This window comes from Dasypus novemcinctus, chromosome 1, assembly GCF_030445035.2.
Source record: "Dasypus novemcinctus isolate mDasNov1 chromosome 1, mDasNov1.1.hap2, whole genome shotgun sequence".
In the NCBI taxonomy this organism is placed as follows: Eukaryota; Metazoa; Chordata; class Mammalia; order Cingulata; family Dasypodidae; genus Dasypus; species Dasypus novemcinctus.
The window spans coordinates 179,214,835-179,237,512 of NC_080673.1; positions in this window are offsets into that span (position 1 = coordinate 179,214,835).

A 22,678-nucleotide genomic window follows, 5' to 3' on the forward strand; every position below is an offset into this window, starting at 1 on the left:
TTATCTGGTATTCCCTTTTGAGGTTTTATTATCTTTCAATTAATGACAGAATTTTTGCTCTTTATAATAATTCAGTATACCTCAGAGTTGTAAATATGCTCATTTATAGAGATATCTTTTCAAATAAGACATTTAAATTTAAAAAAATTAACAACATACTAGTGAGAGAATGTTTTCCGCAATACAGTAATCAATACTTATTAAAAGTTTATAGCGATTTTGTGCTCTGCTGCATATGTTAAGACTTACTCGACAATTTTTCTAATATGAATCCTCATTTACCTATAACTGATGTCATTCAGATCTTTGTACTTATGAAGTGTGCAAACTTTTATAACAATATTAGGTAATTACCTTCCTCTCTTTCTCCTATACAATTAGATTATCTTCTGAGAGACTCCTGCAATAGATCCAGGTTATTTGAAGTTTTCTGAACATTTTTATCCTTTGTCAAAAATATTAAATGAAAAATAAGTGGTTGAAAAAGAAAAATTAAGCACTTTTTGTTTGGTTCTGAGTGTGATATAGCAACACTTATCAAGCAATCCGTATACAAATCCCCAATGTTTCTCTTTACAGACCAGATAGGAAAACTTTCTGTAAGTTATGACAAACTAAGAAGCTATCTTTTCCTCTTAATGCAGCCTAGAGGCAGGATAATAAAGGAGAGAACATTATAGGTATTTCTATCCTGAGGCTATTTCAAACTACTCAGGGTTAAAGGCCAAACTCTACTTGGGTTCTCTACTGGAACCCAAGGAAAGAATAATTTTTGCAAATAGAGCCCTTCAGAATAATCCTGTACTGTTTCTAAACTCCAAATGTTACAAAATACCTTCTCCTTGGAAGAGAGGTTTGCTGGGTATTGTGAAGTTAATTGTAATTTTCAGTATTTGGAAGCACTTGCAGTCTTTGCCAAGAACAGAAATTGGCCACATGTGACATTTTGTATATTAACTCTTGCATTTGTTATTAATCATTAATACCCAATTCATTTAACATGATTTTTAAATTTATTTTTTATTTCTAAAGAAGCTTTAGATTACATAAATGTTACATCAAAAATATAAGGGATTCCCATATAGCACATAGTTTTTGAACATTTACTCCATATGATGTTACTGCTTCAAATTCTATTTATTTCTCCTCACTCCACCCTGATTATTTGCACTTGCTGTGTCTGTTCATCTTCCTTGTTCCTTTCTTTTATTTTAGGAATCACCAGAAGCTGAACCCAGGGCCCCCTGATGTAGGAAGGAGGTGCCTAATTGCCTGAGCCATCTCCACTCCCTGCTTTGTTGTTTTCTCATTGTTTTTCCTCCCTGCATCTCTTGTGCATCATCTTGTCACATCAGCTCACAATACCTGCCCTTTGCATCAGCTCGCCGTCTTCTTGAGGAGGCACCAAGAAACTCTGCTCCCTGATTTGTTATGTTTCTCATTATGTTCCCTCTTCTTGTGTCTCTTGTTGTGTCAGCTTGCTGCACCTGCCTGTTGCACCAGCCTGCTGTCTTTTTGAGGAGGCACTGGGATCTGAACCAGCAACTTTCCATGTGGTAGGCAGGAGCCACCTCCTGCCTACCATCTGAGCCACATCCTATTCCCCAAATCATATTTCTTTTTATATTCCAAGTGCTATCAAATGTTATTACCTTTGCTTGTCATTTGTGTAATTTTGAGGCTTCATATTATTCCCCTTCAGTTGAATTATGGCTACATTATGACAGTCCAAATGGTTAAAAGAAAGTTAGAATTCTAATAATTTTAATTGGAGCATGTCACTTTGAGTTTTCCACATTCACCATGTTTCTGTAAAGGGAAATGCTCTGCCTATGTTACTGGTCTTTCTCTCTGAAAACACACAAATTTATTACTATTATACTACTTGTAAACTTGTGACCCACGTGATTGATTTCTCATCATGGTGTATCAGTCAAAACAAAATAAAATAGTAGACTAGCTCAATTTTTTAAACAGATATTTCCTAAATTAAGTGAGTGAAAATTCATAGAACGGAGTGGTATTTCTTAAATAAGTGACACGTGACTTCGTGATATGTGGCATAACTCCTTCAGACTCACTGTTCTCTGAAAATCTGGCTAGTAAATGTGTCTAATATTCTTACATCTTCTTCCCCAAACAATTGGTCACTGCCTTTTAATGACAATCCTTCTGCATTAAGTCAAAAAGAATTAACTAGCATGGCTGACTTTCCTAAGAGGTTGGCAGAGGGGAAGAACTAGAACAAAGAACTTTTAAATCATTTTTAGAAGCAGCAGGAGTGAAAAGTTGTGGTGAAAAAAATTTCATAATGTGTGTGGCTTTTCATGTTTGCTGATTATTTCAATTAGTTCATATTAGAAACTATTTTTTATGTTCCTGTAGGTAACTAAGGTCTCGTTTTAGGAGAGGAAAAAGGCAAGAAAATAGAAGACTGGAAAAAAAAAAAGGGCAAAGCAAACTTCAAAATAAAAAATAATAAATCATAAAATATAACAGTTCACACTGCAAGAAAGCATAGAAACATAAGGTCTCAAGATCTTTTGCCTGCCTGTAACTGAGGAATTAAATGAAAATCTTTTTTACCCTTTATTAGATAAGTTGTGGATTTACAGAACAAACATGCATAAAATAAAAGATTCTCATATACCACCCTACCACCAACACATTTCATGGCATGGATTATTTGTTACAATTGATGATGGCACATTTGTTTTTTGTTGTTGTTGTTTTGTTTTGTTTTTTTGCTTTTATTTATTTATTTAATGTTACATTAAAAAAATATGAGGTTCCCATATACACCCCATCCCCCAATAGCACATTTGTATAATTGTACTATTAATTAAAGTCCGTAGTTTAACTTAGGGTTCTCTATTTGTGTAGTGCAGTTCCATGGATTTAAAACAAATTTTTTATTCTGTCACCATATATACACTCTAGCATGTCCTCTTTAAATCATATTCAGATATACATTTCAGTGCTGTTAATTGCATTTAAAATGTGCTATCATCACCACCATCCATTGCCAAACATTTCCATCATTCCATATATGAACCCTCTACATTTTGAAAGTTAACTTCCCATTAAAAGATAAAAATCTTTTAAATGCAAATGTAACTTTTTATTTTCTAAATCAAGTCCTGAGGAGATGTAAGGTGTTCTAGTATTCTGAGTATATTTAAAGCCTATTGAGCCCTTATGCAATTTTTTGTGAATTACAAGGTACACATTTTTCACATTTAACATCTATGAAATTCTGGACTTCTTACAATCACAACCATCTAGGCAGCAGTTTTGAGGTAGTTGTCGTTGACCCAGCAGGTGCTTGAGAATCAAAACTTGCAGAATAGATTTTATATGTTTGGAAGTACATCCTACATCCTGAAGAAAATAGAGGAGCACTCATTTAAGAAATACTCTCTAAAGAATGCTTTGATGGTCAGAGGATGATCCTATGTGGAAAAACTTTGATATTTGACCACTCTGGGATTTAAAGTGATTCAGAAATAATGAACTCCAAATGTGCAGATATTGTAAGACTACTTTAATCATTTTATTTCACTTATATTTTCATTTTTCACATGTTCAAGTTCAATATATTATTGAAATCTATTTCTAATAAGATTTAAAAAGTTCTTTCAATAAATAGAAAATTTCCAAATGATAATAAAACACTGTATCTTATTTTAATTCTTAGCATTTTTCCTTTCCTTAATGGTATCTTAAATAATAATGGTAAATCAGTATTTTCTTATCTTTGATGAAAGCTGTGCCTTTGAGCCTTATCCTTATAAATACTCTCCTGTTTCTAGTTCAAGAGTAAGATATAGTTAAATTATATTAGTGCCTGACTACAATAAAATATCTAATAATTTTTGATCATGAATTTTTACGCTTTGTGACAAAAGTAGATAAAATATTTTTAGAATATTTCTCCTATCAATGTGCATAGAGATGATTCCATCTGTAAATAGCATGTAAAACCTCAATTTTTCTTCTCTTGTTTTAAATGTTACAAATAGACAGGCAGATGATGCAAAATTCTTGCTTCTTTTTCTTTTTCTCTAAGGCTTTGCATAACTGAAAACATCTTGCTTTGCTAATTTGAAAAGGAATCATTAAAAATTTGCTTTGGTTATTTTTTCTTATATTGCTTAAGGGATACAGTTGAAAAATTAGAAATGATAATGACAAGGATGTTTTCTAACATATGTAAAAAATTCCCAAAACCAAACCCATTGATGGAAGGATTTCTGGTTTTGATTTCAGTGGTGGAGAATTGATTACAAAATATTTGGATCAATTTACAAGTTAAGAGATACAGCAAAATATCTATTGATAAACTTTACAAAATCAACCCCATTATCTTCCAGACTTTATCTAAAATTAGAAGACTTCTTTGAGTCTTTGAAGTTTTAATTTTCCAGAAAAGCTAAATTAACTTGAAAAAAATAACAAAAAAGATATTTGTCTTTAAATAAAACCCTCTTTTTCTCTTCTGCTTGGAATTACTCATATACGTAAAAACTAAAATCAGTTGGCTAAAATAATTTGTCTTTCCTTGGTGGTGGAAGAATATTAAAACTTGCTAATATGAAAACCTCATGAAAGACACTGAAGTATTGAGAATTTTCCTGTAGCTTCACTTTCAAATGTCCTTGATGCTGTAGCCCTTTATGCCCTCCCCTCTTGTACATGATCTTACACGAATTTTACTCTTGCACATAACTGTTTCTCTTCACCATTATGGTGGCTTGAAACATAAGCACCCCCAGAAAAATTAAGTTCTTTAAACTAATCCATTCCTGTAGGGGTTAACATATTGCAAGTAGGACCTTTTCATGAGGTTACTACAGTTAAAGCATGGCCCAGTGTGGATCTTAATCCTCCTACTGGAGTCATTTTTAAATGGGATGGAGAAAGGGTTGAGAGAGAGACAGCACCATGAAGGCCATTAGATGTTGCCATGTACCTTGCCATGTGGCAAAGGACCAAGGATTCCTGAGGGCTGGTCTTCATGAGAGCACACAGAGATTCAACTTCTTATTCAGAAAGTTAATTTCTCCACACCTTAACATGTAATTTTTAAAATATTTTTAATTTTTTTAAATGAAAAAAAAAAATTGAGGTATTTAGATTATGTATTAGTCAGCCAAAGGGGTGCTGATGCAAAATACCAGAAATTGGTTAGTTTTATAAGGGTATTTATTTGGGGTAGGAGCTTACAGATACCAGGCCATAACGCATAAGTTATTTCCCTCACCAAAGTGTATTTGGAGCAAAATGGCTGCCAATGTCTGTTAGGGTTCAGGCTTCCTGGGTTCCTATGTTCCTGAGCTTGCTTTTCTCAGGGTTCAAGGTTCTTACTTCTTGGGGCTGGCTTCTCTTTCCTCTGCATGCTGACTTCCCGGGGCTCCAGCTTAAGTCTTTATCATCAAACTCCAACATCAAAACTCCAACATCAGAAAACTCTCAATTCTGTCCTTTGCCATGCCTTTTATCTATGAGTCCCCACCCAACAGGAGGTGGAGACTCAATGCCCTAATCATAACTCAGTCATGCCCAGGTGTAGATCAGATTACAAACATAATCCAATATTTCTTTCTGAAAGTGATCAATAATATCAAGCTGCTACAGATTTCATCAATGTTACACAAAAAATAAAGAGTATTCCCATATGCCCTACTCCCCATACCAACCACATTGCCCCGCATTAACAACATCTTTATTATTGTGGTACATTCATTGCAATTGAGGGACACATTTTAGAGCATTGCCACTAAGCACGGATTGTAGTTTACATTGTGGATTACATGCTCTCCCACAAATTCTGTAGGTTTGAAAAGATATATAATGACTTGTAGCTGTCATTGCCATATCATTCATGACAATTCCCAAGTCCCCAAAATGCCCCTGTATTATACCTGTTTTCCCTCTCCCTGACCTCAGAACTTCCAGTGACCACTGCCTCCACATCAATGATATAAGTACTTCCATTGCTAGAATCACAATTCTATAGCAGAATACCAGTTAGTCCACTCTAGTCCATAGATAACTTCCCAGTCCCGAGGATTAACTTCTAACTAAGAGGGAGCTTCAGTACCATATGGCTGATGGATGAGACTCTCTTGCTTACAGTTGTTGACTCTCTTGGTTCCTTGGTATAGTGGTTGCCCATCATCACTACCTTGTTAGTTGTCCTGGATGGGTCCAATTTGCTGGAAAGTAGGTTTTGAAACTCCACAGAGGCTCAGGTTCCAGCTGGCACATGGACAGCCCAAAGATTCATTATTATCCTAAGTAATCCCCATTATTAAAACCAACACATGTTCTCATATATTGTTTTCAGCAACTTTTAGCAAACTAAAAACAAAATTGGTACCATGAGTGGGATGCTGCTGCTATGCAACCAGAAATGTTGAAATGGTTTTATAATTGGGTAAAGGATAGATTCTGGAGGAATTGTGACATGCTTGATAGAAAATACCTAGATTCTGTTGAAGAGACTGGTGGTACAAATATGGACACTAAAATTTCTTCTGATGAGTCCTCAGAGAGAAAAGCAGGGAAGGTGATTCTTGCTTCAAAGTCACAGAGAAGTTGACAAAATTGACTCCTGGTGTTAGACAGAAGGCAGATTTTGAAAGTGAAACATTTTGACATTTAGCTGCAGAGATTTCCAAACTATAAGTGTACACAGTGCAGCCTGGCTTTTCCTTGCAGCTTATAGTCAAATGCAAGAGGAAAGGGATACCTGAGAATTGAACACCTGGGAACAATGAAACTGGAAATTGATGGTTTGGAAAATTCTGAGCTTCTGGAAATGGAGTACTCAGGGAATAAAGCCCCACAGGAGGAATTAACTAAAAGTGAAACTAGCCAGACTTTTCAGTGTAAGTCAGGATTGGAAATGCAGTTATCCAGGAAGGATTTCTGGAAAGTCTTGTTATATGATGGCTTGAACCCTTGTGTACTACATGCTAAACTAAAAAGTTTTTTGCAAGATCTGTAATGAACAGAACATTATCAGCCTGAACTAAAAAGGGCAGAAAAGGGAAAGACTGAAGGAAAACAAAAACAACTTAAATGGCAAAACCATGGAAACATAGGTCACGACTGAAAATATCTTCACAGGCCAAGGGAGGGACCGTATTCATGTGTGCAGAAAGGGTAAATTTGCCCATGCATTAGAAGAGGTGGGCTTTCTGCCCAATTATCCAGGGACAGTGTTTCTACCTCAGGCTTTAGAAAGTGTGGAGCACATTTTCACCCTTCTGAGAAGTTTGGTCCTGTACCACAGAGATTGGGGAGAGTGTGGCCATCACCCCACTGTTCTCAGTGGGGGAAGCTTAGAGTTCAGTAGTCATCCAGATGCTGGGCAGGGTAGAACCAAAATGATGGCTGCTTGGAAGTTGTGGGGCTCAGCTCATGAAGTCCCAAGGAGAAGAAACCATTATTTTATAGATGACTCACCTTCTTTGCAATCTGTGGGAGCATGACCTGGAGATTTTTTAATTGTTTTGGGCCCATGAAACCTGTTTTCCTTCCAATTTATCCTATGGTAATGAGAATATTTATTCTATGACTGTCACTCCTTTGTATTTTGGAAGCAGATAACTTGTTTCCTAAGTTTCACAGGTGTACAATCAGAGGGGACTTTTGCCCCAAGACAGATAGCATGCCTATGACTAATTTTGATGAGATTTTAACTTTGCATTGTTACTGGAATGATTTAAGGTCTTTTGAAATATTGTGATGGAAAGAATGTATTTGCATGTGGAAAGAACGTGTTTTTCTGGGACCCCAGAATGTGGAATGTGATAGTTTGAAGTTGGGTGGATCCCAGAAGATCATGTCCTTAAGGCTAATACATTTCTGTGGGTTTGGGCCCTTTGAATGGTTTGGATTCAGTCCAGGAACTTTGATTGGTTTACTTTAACAAGGTATGATCCAGGATGGGTCTTTGTTTTCTTGCTGGAGTCCTTTAAAAATGGAAGCCTGAAAATAGCATCACAGAAAAGAGCTACAGAGACAGAAATTGCAAGATGCTAAAACAGAGTCCCAGAGGCTGGAGGCTAGAATCATTGGAGCACAAAGGCATAGAAAGTGGCACCTGAGAGGCTGAGGGAGGTCTGGAGGAGAGGGAAGAGATGAGCTATATGTCCGATTGCCCATAGCTGAGCTCAGGGAGAAAGTAATCACAGAGGAGAAAGAAGCATCCCTGACAAGGCTTCATGTGCCTTGCACTTGGAAGGAGTCCAGGAACACTAGCAGATAATCTTAGATGAGACATCTCATGATGATGCCTTGATATGGTCATTTTCACAACCTCAGAACTGTAAGCTTTTAACCTAACAAATTCCCATTATAAAAATCAGCACATTTTCTGGCATATTCCTCCCAGTATCTTTTAGCAAACTGTAGCAATTTGATGTAGTTATGAATTCCAAACATTACAAACAAATTGGGTTATGTTTGTAAACTAATCCGTACCTGGGCATGATTAAATTATGATTAGGACTTTGATAGGGCCATGTCAGTAGGACCCCTTGGTGGGTGGGGACTCACAGATAAAAGATTTGGCAAAGGACAGAGTTAGGAGTTTTTGAAGTTGGAGTTTTGATGCTGGAGCTTGATGTTGGAGTCTTGAGCTGGAGCCCTAGGAAGTAGGCACACAGAGGAAAGAGGAGCAAGCCCTGAAAAGAGAGGAACCCAGAAAGCCTGAACCCTGGCATATGTCAACAGCCATCTTGCTCCAACATATGGAAATAGACTTTGGTGAGGGAAATTGCTTATACTTTATGGCCTAGTATTTGTAAGCTTCTACCCCAAATAAATACCTTTTATAAAAGCCAACAGACTGTCAATGTTTTACATTAGCATCCCTGTGACTGACTAGGACACAAACTAAAAAAATGCTTAAGTTCCTTGTGATGAAATTCTTATACCAAAAAGATGATTGTGTCATGAAAAACTGGAAGAAAGTTGTGGCAGTTTGAAATTATTTTATGAATCCCCAAAAGTGAAATACTGTGTTCATAAAATAATCTATTCCTTGAATGTGATACCCTTTGATTGCACTAAATTCAGTTGAGGGGGTCTTTGATTAGATTACTTGATAAGGTCAGTTTAGGGCTTTTGAATGAACTACATCAGTGAAGTGTGACTTACAGCTTGCGTCTCCATTCCCTTGCTGGATCTGATATAAATGGACACACAGAGAGAAAGAAAGATGGATGCAATAAAGGACAATACCATATTTGGTCTTGACATGTGATAGAGGTTTTTCCCAGAGCAGAGCTGCAAAGAAGGAAGCCCCAAAGAGGTTATAGGAGATGAGGTACAGAAAGAGAGAGAGAAGGCCCAGAAAGAGACAAGCTGTATATCGGATTGCTCACAGCTGAGCTCCAAGAGATGGTAGATTCTGGAGGGGAAGGCAGAGGCCTCCTCAGATTGGCATCCATCTAGCTTCACCACAAGACAACAATGCTGGGCTCAACAGTACCTGACTTTAATGAGAAAGCATCTCTGCTAATGCCTCAATTTGGACATTGCATGGTCTTGGAACTATAAACTTTTACTCCAAATAAATCCCCATTATAAAAGTGGACATATTTATGGTACTTTGCCTGGCAGCCTTTGGAAAACTAGTTTCAAAGTGTAGAGAACTTGGCAAAATTAAGTTCTGATGTCAGGAGGAAAGTAGAATTTCAAGATGAGCTTGGCTATTCACTGAGGATATTTACAAACTAACTAGGGAAAGTTCAGCCTAGTTTCTCCTTGTAGCTTATAATAAAATGTGAGAAGAAAGGGATAAGCTGAGAACTGAACTCCTGGGCACAAAGATATAAGAAACTGATGGCTTATAAAACTCTGAATTTCTGGAAAACAAGTTCTCAGAGTCATGCTCCATTTGAGGATTTAACTGAACATGCAACCAGACAGCCATTTCATTGCACATCAGGATTAGAAATACAGTTATCTGGGAAGGATTTCTGGAAAGTTCATTTGTTGGCTAGTTTGGACTACTGTGTACTACATGTGAAACCAACAAGTTTTAAAATAAGATTTGTATGAACAGAACCACTGCTGGCATGGATTAAAAGGGACAGAAAAGAGATAGATTGAAGGAGAAATGACTTTAAAGTCAAAACCATAAAAGCTGAGGTCTGGACTGAAGACACCATCTCAAGCCAAAGAGTGTGAGCCCTCAAATGTGTGTGGAAAGAGTGAATATGCCCTGGCACTTGGAGAAGGAAGATCTTCTTCTGACAATTATTGCAATGTCCAGAATAGATGTATAACTGGTGAAAAATAAATATGTGCCTCAAACTTCCAACAAAAGAGTATTATTGACTGTTGCTTTTTTGTATCTTATCTTCTAGGTAGAATTGATATGCTGCAATAGTTAATGTTTAAGAGATTCTTTTCTTTCTTGTTTAAGCATTGGTCTTGAAATTAGCAGCTGTTTTAACTTGGTGAGTCATGACTTATATCCTTCATTTTAAAAATGGAAATAAAAAATATCTTCACAATGTTTTTTCTTTTTGGATTAAATGAAAATTAATCCATTAAATTAATCCATCTAATAAAAATTTATATAAAATATCAGCTTTACCTTAGAAATACCCAATAACTTTGCCATTGCTATTTGATTGATTATATCGCCATTATTATTATTCCATAATCATTTTATGTGGCAATGACCAGAACTATATTACACTGAAGGAAATTGCAACAGGAGAAACGGGATGAAGAAGAAAACAGAAGAGTAGTAAATTTTACACAGTAGCAGATGCCCATTTTCTTCATTTGTTATCTATCCAGACCAAAAGTGAAGAATAGACATGTCCTTGTATCCATGCCCCCTAATTTTTGATATGTACTGAAATACTAATCCCCTTGGACATCTTGCAAAAGCTGGGGATAAAAATATAAATAAACTGCTAATTTATTTCTGATTTTTTTTCCATAGTATCTCAAGTGAAAATTAAAATCATGCTCAAATCTGCAAGCTAATTTGATTGCATTAGACTGAATATAATATGAACACATTTGGCTTTTATTTTTAACTTCCAGAAAGTGAAAGAGAGGGAAGAATTTCACTTGCACGATAACTCCTAAAACACTTCCAGATAAAGAATCTTAGATACACTTTTGCTAATGCTGCAAACATAACCTGATGAATTTTGGAATCCTTATCTGGACAATTCCTTGAGGCTAATGAGACTTACTCTTGTAAAAATGGGTGTCTATCAAGACATTGAATCCTATTTCTAAAAGCTTGTGACTCGAAACCATTTTAAAAATGAAGAGCATTATTTACTCCATCAATAGCTTAGAATTTGCTTTTTTGTTATATTTTTCAACATTAGGCTTTTTATCTAGGTTATCATTAAACTAAATTCAAAATAATGAAGTACATTTTTTAAAGCATCTACATTGGAATGGAGAAGAGGAAGACACTATCCATGCACATTTAACTTTCCTTTTAATTTAAACGTTTTACTACTTCTTAGCAGATATCAAAAGTGGATATGAGTCATCTTCATGGTTTAGTAATTTATATACATTGACCAGTAATCAGATGATGCAGGTAATTAGTTTACCTGAAGAATATGAATAAAAATATCCTGGCAAACTAGAAAAGGTGAACAAAAGGTATATTTCATATAAATAAATTACTTAGTTATGTATTATTTATGTTACACAAATTTGAACAATGTATAAAACATGAGGAGAAATTTACTATATTTGGAAGCAAAAATAATCTCTCAGGACCTTTATTAATATCTCAATATCAGTATTATTCAGCTGTATAATTGATTTTTGGAGAATATTTTGCATCTGTTTTTCTAAATCTAATGACTAAAATTAAAAAATACTAGAGTACACATAAGTTTGATATTCTTGTTCTGGAATAAGCTCTGGAGTCAGAGACCAAGGCAAAAGCTATTGCCAATTTGGGAGACCTTTCAACAGGGGTTGAGTACCCATAAGGAGTAGCTCCTCAGGATCATATCTTTGACCTTATGCTCACATCTCTATGTGTGAACAAAAAGAAGTCTCACAATTTATAGCTCATGCTTATATTCCAAAATTCATGAAATCTTGATTTCTTTGTTTGGAGGATAGGGGCCTGGTAAATTTTCTCTTCTTTTAGATGAGACAATTGGGCTAACTACTTTATAGCAAAAATTAAACTTATATTCCAAATAATGTGGCTTTGTTAACAACCTAGAGCACTGAATTTATAAACAATCCCAAGTTATTTGTTTTTCCCCTTAAAACTGTACTTTAGTATCCCTCTTGAAAGAGCTGGAAATGGGCTCCAAATGTTTGCAAAACTGAGGTTAAATGATTTATATGTAAATGTATAAAGGAAATTAATAAATATCTGTGAAAAGAATGTCCAAACATAATTATTCATTGGTCCTCTGTGAGTCAGTGTAGTAGCATAACGAAAACATTGGCTGGCCTTTGTCCCCAATATTTAAGGTGGTAACTGCTAATCTTTGAAATTTCCTGTGATAGGAGTATCTTTTATTCATGCTGGGTCCAGGAACACACTTGATTAATCATGTGATTAGGCGGATGAGGTTTTGAGTCATATGAAATCAGCCCATATCTGTCCACTTCCCTGACCTCTGAGAGGGGAAGGGTCTGCAGATTAAGTTTAACCACCTGGACATTCATTCTATCAAATATGCCTATATAATGAGACCACATATAAACTTAAGACACTTGGAGCTCTGGTAGCTTCCATGATAGAGAAGATTATCAATGTGCTGGGAGAGTGATACACTCTGGCTCCATGCAGAGAGGACATGGGGGTTTCCATTTTGAGACCCTTTCAGACTTCATAAACATTTTGTTTATTCACTCATATTGATAAACAATTGAGTTGTTTCCATCTTTTGGCAATTGTGAATAATGCCACTATGAACATCAGTATGTCAATGTCAGTTCATAACCTTGCTTTTCTTTCTTCTGAATATATTCCTAGTAACAGGATTGCTGGATCATAGAGCATTTCATTTAGTTTCTTGAAGAATCTCCAACCTGTCTTTCATAGAGGCTGTACCATTCTACATTCCCCCAGCAGTGAAAGAGTGTTCCTATTTCTCCATATCCTAACCAGCACTTAAAGTGTTGTTTTTTGTTTTTTGTTTTTAAATAATGGTCATTCCATAAGGTGTAAAATGATATCTTTGGCAGTTTGAGATTATTTATGAATTCCAACAAGAAAGATTATTGTTAGAAACCAGTTTGTTTCTCTGTGCATGATAACCTTTGATTGTATTAGATTCATCTGAGAAGTCTTTGATTAAATTATGTTAAAATTAGGATTTTGATTTGACCTCATCAATTGGGTGTAACTCGGTTTAAGTCCCCACCCCCTTGGTGGGCTATATAAATGGACACTCACTCAAGGAGACACACAGAAGGCGGCACAGGAAGAAAGAGAGCTCCATAGACATGGCAGAGGAGAGAACTTTGATCCTGTGGCTCGGGAAGAGAGATGAGTGATTTGCCAAATAGTTTGTGGTTGAAGAGAACAGAGCAAATGAGCTGAGGAAGCACAGAAAGAAACAAACCCTATGCCATCCTACATCTGAGATGAGAAGACGATGGGCCCATGGAGCCTTAAGAGGAGGAAGGAAGGGGAGACCAGTCCCAACATGTCACTTCAACACGTGTTAACTAACTTGGGTGAGAAAGTACCTCTTATCGTACCTTGAGTTGGATTCTTTAGGGCCTTGTAACTGTAAGCTTTTACCCTAAATAAATACCCTTTATAAAAATCAACAGATTTCTGGTACTTTGCATCAACACCTCTTTGGCTGACTAATACAATCTCAGTTTAGTTTTGATCTGCATTTCTGTAATAGCAAATGATGTTGAATATATTTTCATGTGTTTTTTGGCCATTTGTATTTCTTCTTTGTAAAAATGTCTATTCAAGTCTTTTGCCCATTTTTTATTTGGTTTCTTATCTTTTTATCATTGTGTTGTATGATCTGATTATATAACAGAATATCAAACTCTTATCAGATATGTGGTTCCCAAATATTTTGTTCCATTGCATAAGCTGCCTTTTTACTTTCTTGACAAAGTCCTTTGAAGGACAAAAGTATTTAAGTATGAGAGGTCCCATTTATCTAAATTTTCATTAGTTGCTCATGCTTTGGGTGTAAGATTTAAAAAACTACTGTCTACCACAAGATCTTGAAGATGTTTTCTTACATTTTCTTTCAGGAGTTTCATGGTCATAGCTTTTATAGTTAGGTTTTTGATACATTTTGAGTTAATTCTTGTATAAGGTGTAAGGCAGGGGTACTCAGTCTCTATTTTGGATATGGATATCCAGTTGTCCCACCAATATTTGTAGAATAGACTGCTCTTGTCCAACTGGGTGGGATTGAGAGCCATGTAAAAAATCACTTTGCCATAAATTTGAGTATTTATTTCTGAAAAATCAATTCTATTCCATTAATCAACATATCTATCTTTATTCCAGTACTATGCTGTTTTTACCACTGTAGCTAAGTATTATGTTAAATTCAGGAAGTGAGAGTACTCCAAACTTCATTCTATTTTAAGATATTTTTGGCTATTTGTGACATATTACCCTTCTAAATAAATTTGATACTTGACCTTCCCAATTCTGTAAAAAGACTGTTGGAAGTTTTATTGGGATTGCATTGAATATGTAGATAATATTGGGTAGAATTGACATCTTAATGATATTTGGTCTTCCAATCCATGAACATGGGATGCCCTTCCATTCATTTTGATCTCCTTTGGTTTCTTTAAGTAGTTTTGTAGTTTTCCAAATACAAGTCCTTTATTTCCCTGGTTAAGTTTATTCCTAAATATTTAATTCTTTTAGTCTTTATTGTAAATGTTTATCATCACTATAAGTATGCTCTTTTGAAAAGTAAGTTCAAAGTTATTCTCTTCAAGAGGGGAGTTCATTTCTTCACTCCTTATAAGGGGGTTCAGCCACATGACTAACTTTGACCAAAAAGGTGAAAGCAAACATGACAAGTGAAGGTTTGAGGAAAGCTTGTAAATTGTGGCTCACTGTATCTGTGCTTAGGATTCTAAGTCCACTATGTAAATACTACTTATCTAGCCTTTTGGAGAATGATAAACCATATGTAACTGAGAGGAGTCATCTGAGGTGAGGATCCACCCATCTGCAGGTTTCCCAGTATGTGACTGAGGCCAGCTTAGCTCATCCAGAAAGAGTCAACCTTCTAGTTAATCAGAGGTTTGTGAGATACCCATGAATACTGGCCTAGACCTGAACAATGTAGACAACCTATGGAATTATGAGCTAAACTACATAGTAATTGTTTTAGACCAATAAATTTGGGAGTAGTTCATTATACAGCAAAAGGCAATAGAATCATCTGCTTACTCAATGTAGTAGAAACAATGCCACAAATAAAACCAAGTCCTGTTTTATTTTCCCTTTCCAAGATTCACAAGAAGAGTCAGTATCCTAACCATTCTTTGCTGTTAGCTTGGTTCAAGTGATGGTCTCTGGCAAATGTTCCACAAGTGAATTCCTAGTTGCATTTATATGATTATGTTTCAGTGTACTAAACTCTATTTGGAAGAAGAAAAAAGTTGGTGACTTTTATACTATTCAATATGATGCTCAGGTCCTACCTACATTCTTTTGATGTGGTATCTGGCAAAGTAAGGTAAAGTGACACAAAACTACTACCTTGAGGCTGAACTTCAAACATCACTGCAAGACCCAGAGGCTTTTGTTGTTTATGTCAGAGCAGTTCTTTGCCCAAGTTAAACTGACAGTACTAGTTAATAACTAATACAGGACAATTGGTTCACTTGATTATCCTAAGCTCTAAGGTGGATATACTTACTTGAGTACATAAGGGGCAGTAGGAATGTAAAAGACCCCTCAAGTGATAGAGAATGTTTGCTTCAAAGTTTACAGTAGACCTGACTTGATTTTGCAGTATGGACATCTTCCCATGCCAAGTACTAAAGGGAGAAAGAGAACAGAGTCAGAAAGATACAAAGTGAAAGAAAGGGAAGGAAAATTAAGTGAAGGGAAGAAAAGGGAAGGGAGGAGAGGGTAGATAAAAGAAGAGGAAAGGAAGAGCTGGACTATGAAGGGTTTGACCCATAACTTCAGGCCATATTATTATTACTTTCCCAGGTTTCTGGAAAGAAAAGAGAAAGAATGTTCTGCATGACTCTTCCTAGGATGTCTTCCTAATACTCAGAGCAATTTGGAATAATGCAATGTAAAGGGGAAAAAAAATCACCATGAACTACATTTATCTCTTAACTTCTTACTTCTGTATCTGTGAATTTGCAGTGTTCTGTAATTTGACCCAATTGTGTTGAATCAGGTTGCCTAGAAACAGAGCCTGATATTGACATAATCTACAAGGGGATTTTTAAGGGTGTGTTCCTGAGGACAACCTACACATGAATGAGAAAAGCAGGATAAGGCAGCAGAAGTTGAGCATGGATAGGTTTCAGGTACCTAAGTCTGATGCCTTGGATAATTCTGGAGAACAAATTGTATTGTAGAATTTATCTTACCTTGAGACAAGAGTCCAAAATCTAGCTTTTGGATAACAGATGTCCCTAGAGGAGGTGGAGGGGTCGTAGCGGGAGGAAATAAACTGTAAGGAAAGTAATTCTGAAATTGTTGAGGGCAATTTCAGAGGATGTTATAAATATGAGTTTTTAGTACTAATGTAGGTTGTACCTAGAGGGCTGGGGCTGGGGTGGGGAGGAACCATTAAATGTGATCTCCAGGGATCCTGGCAGAATACCAACTGAGAATGCTAGTCCCATTTGTATTAGCACTGTCGTTGGAGGGAGAAATAAAAGAGCCAAAGAATAAATTTGATTTCCCCTTTTTGTGCCCCTCAAGGATAATTTAGCCCAAAACCTTAACAGAAGAGATTTTAAACCTTTAAAGACCACTCATTTCTTTGCTGCCAAGTCCTCATGACACTTATAAAATGTGTCTATAGAACAGAAGAAATAATACTTTTAAATGAGCAAAAGCAGAATTCCTTTTGTTAAAATTTCAAGTCTCCTAATACATGAATTGTAGATTGACCCCTTATAATCATTAAAAATTTCAATGAATTCCTTGCTAGAATCCAAAAAAAAAAAAAGATGAATTAAAAGGAAAAACATTCAAAGAAAAAAAATTGATATGTGGACAGCAAGAATTTAGAAAATTAATGGGGCTATAGATTTGGAAAGTTGTATAGTTGAGGGAAATATAAATTGATTTTGAGGAATATATATTTTCTGTCCCTTTAATTCAATGAAATATTGAATTAAATATACATAAAAATGTACAGATTAATCAGTGGTAGTGGCATAGATTACAAGAAAGAAGAGATTTTAATTTCAAATAAATACTGCTTTCCTCATGTCAGGGCATCATGTAGAAAAGATTCAGGTTGACAATTTGGGCATGGTCCAGTACAAACAGCCTGCTCTTGTCTTCTCCCTTTCCAGATGATATTGGTCTCCTTATCATTTCTTAAAAGAATAAATCCTACCTTTCTTTTCAATTTTTGGACTACTTCAGATCTGTGTTTCATTTTCTAAATGGCTGTCCAGAGCTGAACATGATCCGTGTTTTAATAGTTTTTTGAATTATCTGTAACAAAATTCACTTAAAAAACGATGCCGAAACTGTGTATTGTTTTTCACAATGCGATTTTTAAAATGCATTTGATTCAGGAAGGACATAAAGGAGAGTTTGAAATCAATCCAGGATCTATAATTTACAAACTCATTTTTAATTAAAAGAATTCTTGTTTTCACTATTTTTATAGGTTGATATTTAGTGATGCTACTAAGAATAAATGCAAATAAAATGGATTCCATGTTCATTTGTATATTCTATACTGAGTAGTGGATTTACCATGAAACTAATAAAATTTAAACTTTTGTACCCCTCACTTGCTTGGGTCATTGCTAAAGCTCCAAACCTCAGTTTGTATTTATAATTTTGCATTCCTTTTCTTAATAAAGTCACCCAGAAATGAATTGGGTTCAGGTGCCCACAACCTTGATCTGCCTTGGTTTATAAATAATCAATTATCAAGGTCATTATTATCCTCTTGTACAAATAATACTCTTCCTTTTCCATGCCTATTCCAAATTTCCTGTGGGCTTTTTGATGCTCCACATATTTTGAAATCCAAATTCTAGGCACCATACCATTTCTTTTATTTTCACTTACTATCATATAACCCACACCCACCCCAATCTACAATCCTGCTTCTGTCCCATTTCTTTGAGCCTACCTTTGCAGAGATTGAATACTACCCTGGCAAATGATGCCAGACAATTAAAAACCAGTTCTTTGATAGTTATAGCTATTCAACTACTCAAATGCAGGTTTAAATTCAGCTATCACTGAGAAAGTGCTGACAGATAGTCTGCTGTATGTATTTAATGTCCACATAGATCAGGGGACCTTAAACATTTTTGTTCTGCAGACCCCTTTGCGAGTCAGAGGAAAAGAATACTTCTGTAATTTATTTATTGCATACAATCATAAGTGAAGGAAATGCTAAACAACTCTCAGCCCAACCTTAAGCATATATCTAGAATATTATTTCTCACCCCAATGTGAGAAATAACCCTGATTTAAGGTACCGTTTCATCTTCACTGGATTTTTGCCTCCATCCACTCTTTGGTACCTCTGCTTCTGCCCTTGATTGTCCTTGTGGGTCTCCCTCCACCTGGCTGTCAGAAATGAAGTCATTACAAACAGAATCAGTTTATGTTCCTCTTCTACTAGTAACCATTCAAAGGCTAACTATCTGGTTCAGAGTAAGATCCAGTCTCCAGAATGGTCTGCAAAATCCTACACTGCCCTCGTTCGCTCTCCTTTCAAACTTTGCCAACCATACATCCTCCTTAAAATTTTTCCAATACATCAGCAACATGTACCTGTTCAGAGACTTTGTACTTGCTGTTCCATTTTCATGGAATTCCCTTTCCTGGGTTTCTACAGAGTGACCCCATCTGTCTTCATTTCTTTACTAAGACATCATCTTCCTGGTGATGCTTTCCCTGACCCACCTATCAGTGGACACCCTCCATACTACACACAAACAGGTAGACAAACTAACCCACTTTTCTCCTTCACATTTTTTTAGGAGGTAATGGGGAGCAAACTCAGGATCTCATAATTGGGAAGCAGGCATTCAAACCACTGAGCTATACTCACTCCCCTCCTTTACTTTTCATTTTACTCAAAATACTTTTCTGTATTAGTTGGCCAAAGGAGTCCTGATGCAAAGTGTTAGAACTCTGTTGGCTTTTATAAAGCGTATTTATTTGGGGTAGAAGCTTACAGTTATGAGGCCCTAAAGAGTCCAACTCCAGGTACCATAAGAGGTACTTTCTCACCCACAGTCTGTTGTCATGTGCTGACACAAGATTGCAGGTGATGTCTGCAAGGATTCAGCCCTCCTCCTTCCTTTTATTTTTTTTTTTTTATTTTTTATTTTTTTAAAGATTTATTTATTTATTTAATTTCCCCCCCTCCCCTGGTTGTCTGTTCTTGGTGTTTATTTGCTGTGTCTTGTTTCTTTGTCCGCTTCTGTTGTCGTCAGCGGCTCGGGAAGTGTGGGCGGCGCCATTCCTGGGCAGGCTGCTCTCTCTTTTCACGCTGGGCGGCTTTCCTCACGGGCGCACTCCTTGCGCGTGGGGCTTCCCCACGCGGGGGACACCCTTGCGTGGCACGGCACTCCTTGCGCGCATCAGCGCTGCGCATGGCCAGCTCCACACGGGTCAAGGAGGCCCGGGATTTGAACTGCGGACCTCCCATGTGGTAGACGGACGCCCTAACCACTGGGCCAAAGTCCGTTTCCCCCTCCTCCTTCCTTTTAAAGCTCTGTGGTCCCAGCTTCTTCTGATCTCAGCTGTAGGCTGGCAGAAGTCTCATCACTCTCTTTGGGCTCATTTCTTTCCGGGCTCAGCTCATTTGTTCTCTTCACAAGGTCAGCTTTAGATTATCAGTCTCATCTCTCTTCCCAGGGCCTCTGCTGTGTCTATGGAGCACTCTCCCTTCCCACATATCTGCTTCTGTGTTCTCCTCTGTGTGTTTACATCCTTGTGAGAGTCTGTTTCATCCCCCAAGGGGTTGGGGACACAAACCAAGTCACCATAATGATGTGGTCTAACAAAAGCCCTAATCTTAATTAAATAAAGTAAAAGTGAAATCTCTGAATTTAATACAATCTAATATGCCCAGAGGAACAGTCAAGTTTACAAACACAATCCAATATCTATTTTTGGAATTCATAAACAATACCAAACTGCCACATTTCCTTTAATGCATTATAATTAAAACTCCATTTGTCCTTCACTGTTTTAACTTTGGCATCTAGAAAAGATCTGAGTACACAGTAGGCCCAACATTTATATTTTATGAAGAATCAATAAGAGTTCTCTACAATGTGGAACCATTTTTTTTTAATTTTTTTTAGGGTTTCTCAGATGAGAAATATTCCTTCTGGCAAGAAGTTGAGGATAAATTAAACCTTTTTTTTTTTTTTAAAGAGAGAACTCATAGAGGATAAAGGTAAATGTTACATAACAGAGAGAGAGGGAAGGAAAGGGATAGCATGACCTCATTCACTAGGAGGCAGGAAAACACATCTGAGGATTAAGGTTTGGACATGGGTTTAAACTGTGTGAGTTAAAGTTCTGTCTCTAAAGTTATTAGTTGTTTTTCTTTAGGCAAGTCATTGACCTTTCTATGCTTCAGTTTCCATAAATTTAAAATGGGGATGATATGGACACCTCTTTCCTAGTACTTTATTTATTCATAATTAAAGACATTAATCCATAAGATGCCTCACATATGGTAACTACACAGCAAATGTTATTTATTATTATCTTCAAGATAATGTACTGCAGAATAAATTAAGGAAGAGTCAAAGCTCCTAAGGGTCAGTGTTGAATGGGCCTATGAACTAGCAATGGATGAAAAACAACCCCTTCAATTAATTTTGAACATCTAGCTCTCTACTGATAGTGCTCAACAAATAGTTAGAGTAATATCTTAAAATTGGCACTATGTTCTGTATATGTACACACACTAATTTATTTAACCCTTTCAAGAAATTTAGGAAGAACTACTATTTTCCCCTTTCCACATTTTACAAATGATGAAATTGAAACATTATTTAACTTATCTAAGCAAAAATTCAAACCCAGATGATGTACATTATTATTATTATCATCATCATCATCATTATATCTCTTCTGCCTTCTCAATTATATTCAAGGTTCTTTGACCAGGACTTGGCAGATAAGTAAAGTAAACTACTTCAAAGATAAGTGATTTAAGAATGATTGCATCATTCTGAATAATGCACCTTACTCTTTTACAGACATAGGAGCCCATTTAATTATGTCCTCTGTTTTCTATAATGTTCAGAAGTCATTTCTTTAGATACTTTTCCAACATATCAGTCAGGGTTCTCCATAGAAATAGAACCAACAGGGTGTGTATGTGTAGGCTTAATGAGTTTTTAAAGAACTGACTCATGAGATTGGGGGACTGTCAAGTCAGATCATAGGGCAGGTCAGCAGACTGGTAATTCCAGTAAAAGTGATGCAGCAGTCTTGAGTCTGAAATCCATATGAGAGGCAAGCAGTCTGGAAAATCTGAGGTAATTTTATGTGTGAACTTGAGGCAGAATTTCTTCCTCTTTCTAGATCCCTCAGTTCTTTGCTCGTAAGATTCCCAGTAGATTGGGTGAAATATACCCACATTATAGAGGACAATTTCCTTTAGTTAAAGTCAATCTATTATAGACGTTCTAGTTTGCTAGGCATTCGAAAAGGAGATACAATGAAATGGGCTGGCTTTTACCAATAGGAATTTATTAATTTACAAGTTACAGTTTTGAGGCTGAGGATAAATCCAAATCAAGGTATCATCAGGCGATGCTTTCTTCCCAAAGACCAGCTGCAAACAATCCTGAACTCCTCGGTCACATAGCAAGGCACATGGCAGTGTCTGCTAGTCTCTATCTTCTCTTATGGGTTTCATTACCTTAAGCTTCTTGCTTCCATGCCTTTCTCTCTTCTTCCTCTGAATTTCACTCTCTTATGAAGGACTGCACTAAAAGCATTAAGACCCACCTTCAGTGAGATGGGTCACACCTTAACTTAAAATCCTACTAACCAAAAGATTCTATTTACAATGGGTTCTACTCACAGGAATGGATTTGCTTTAATAAAACACTTTTCTAAGATCATACAGCTTTAATGCATTGTGTGCCACCTTCTGGACCCCCCAAAATAGGTTCTTTCCATATGCAAAATACATTCATTTCATCACTATATCCCAAAGCCTTAAATCATTTCAGTCATACTATGAAGTACAAAGTCTCATCAAAATCAGTTACAGATGTGGTCTGTCTTGGGGCACAATTCCCCTTCTGCTGTAGGCCCATGAAACTTAGAGAAAAAGTTATCTGCTTCTAATATACAATGGAAGGAACAGTCACAGTATAAATGTTCCCATTTCCATGGGAAGAAATTAGAAGGAAAACAGGAGCCATGAGTCCAAACAATTCTGAAACACTGCAGAGCATACAACATTAGATTTCAAGGTCTGAAATTCATCTA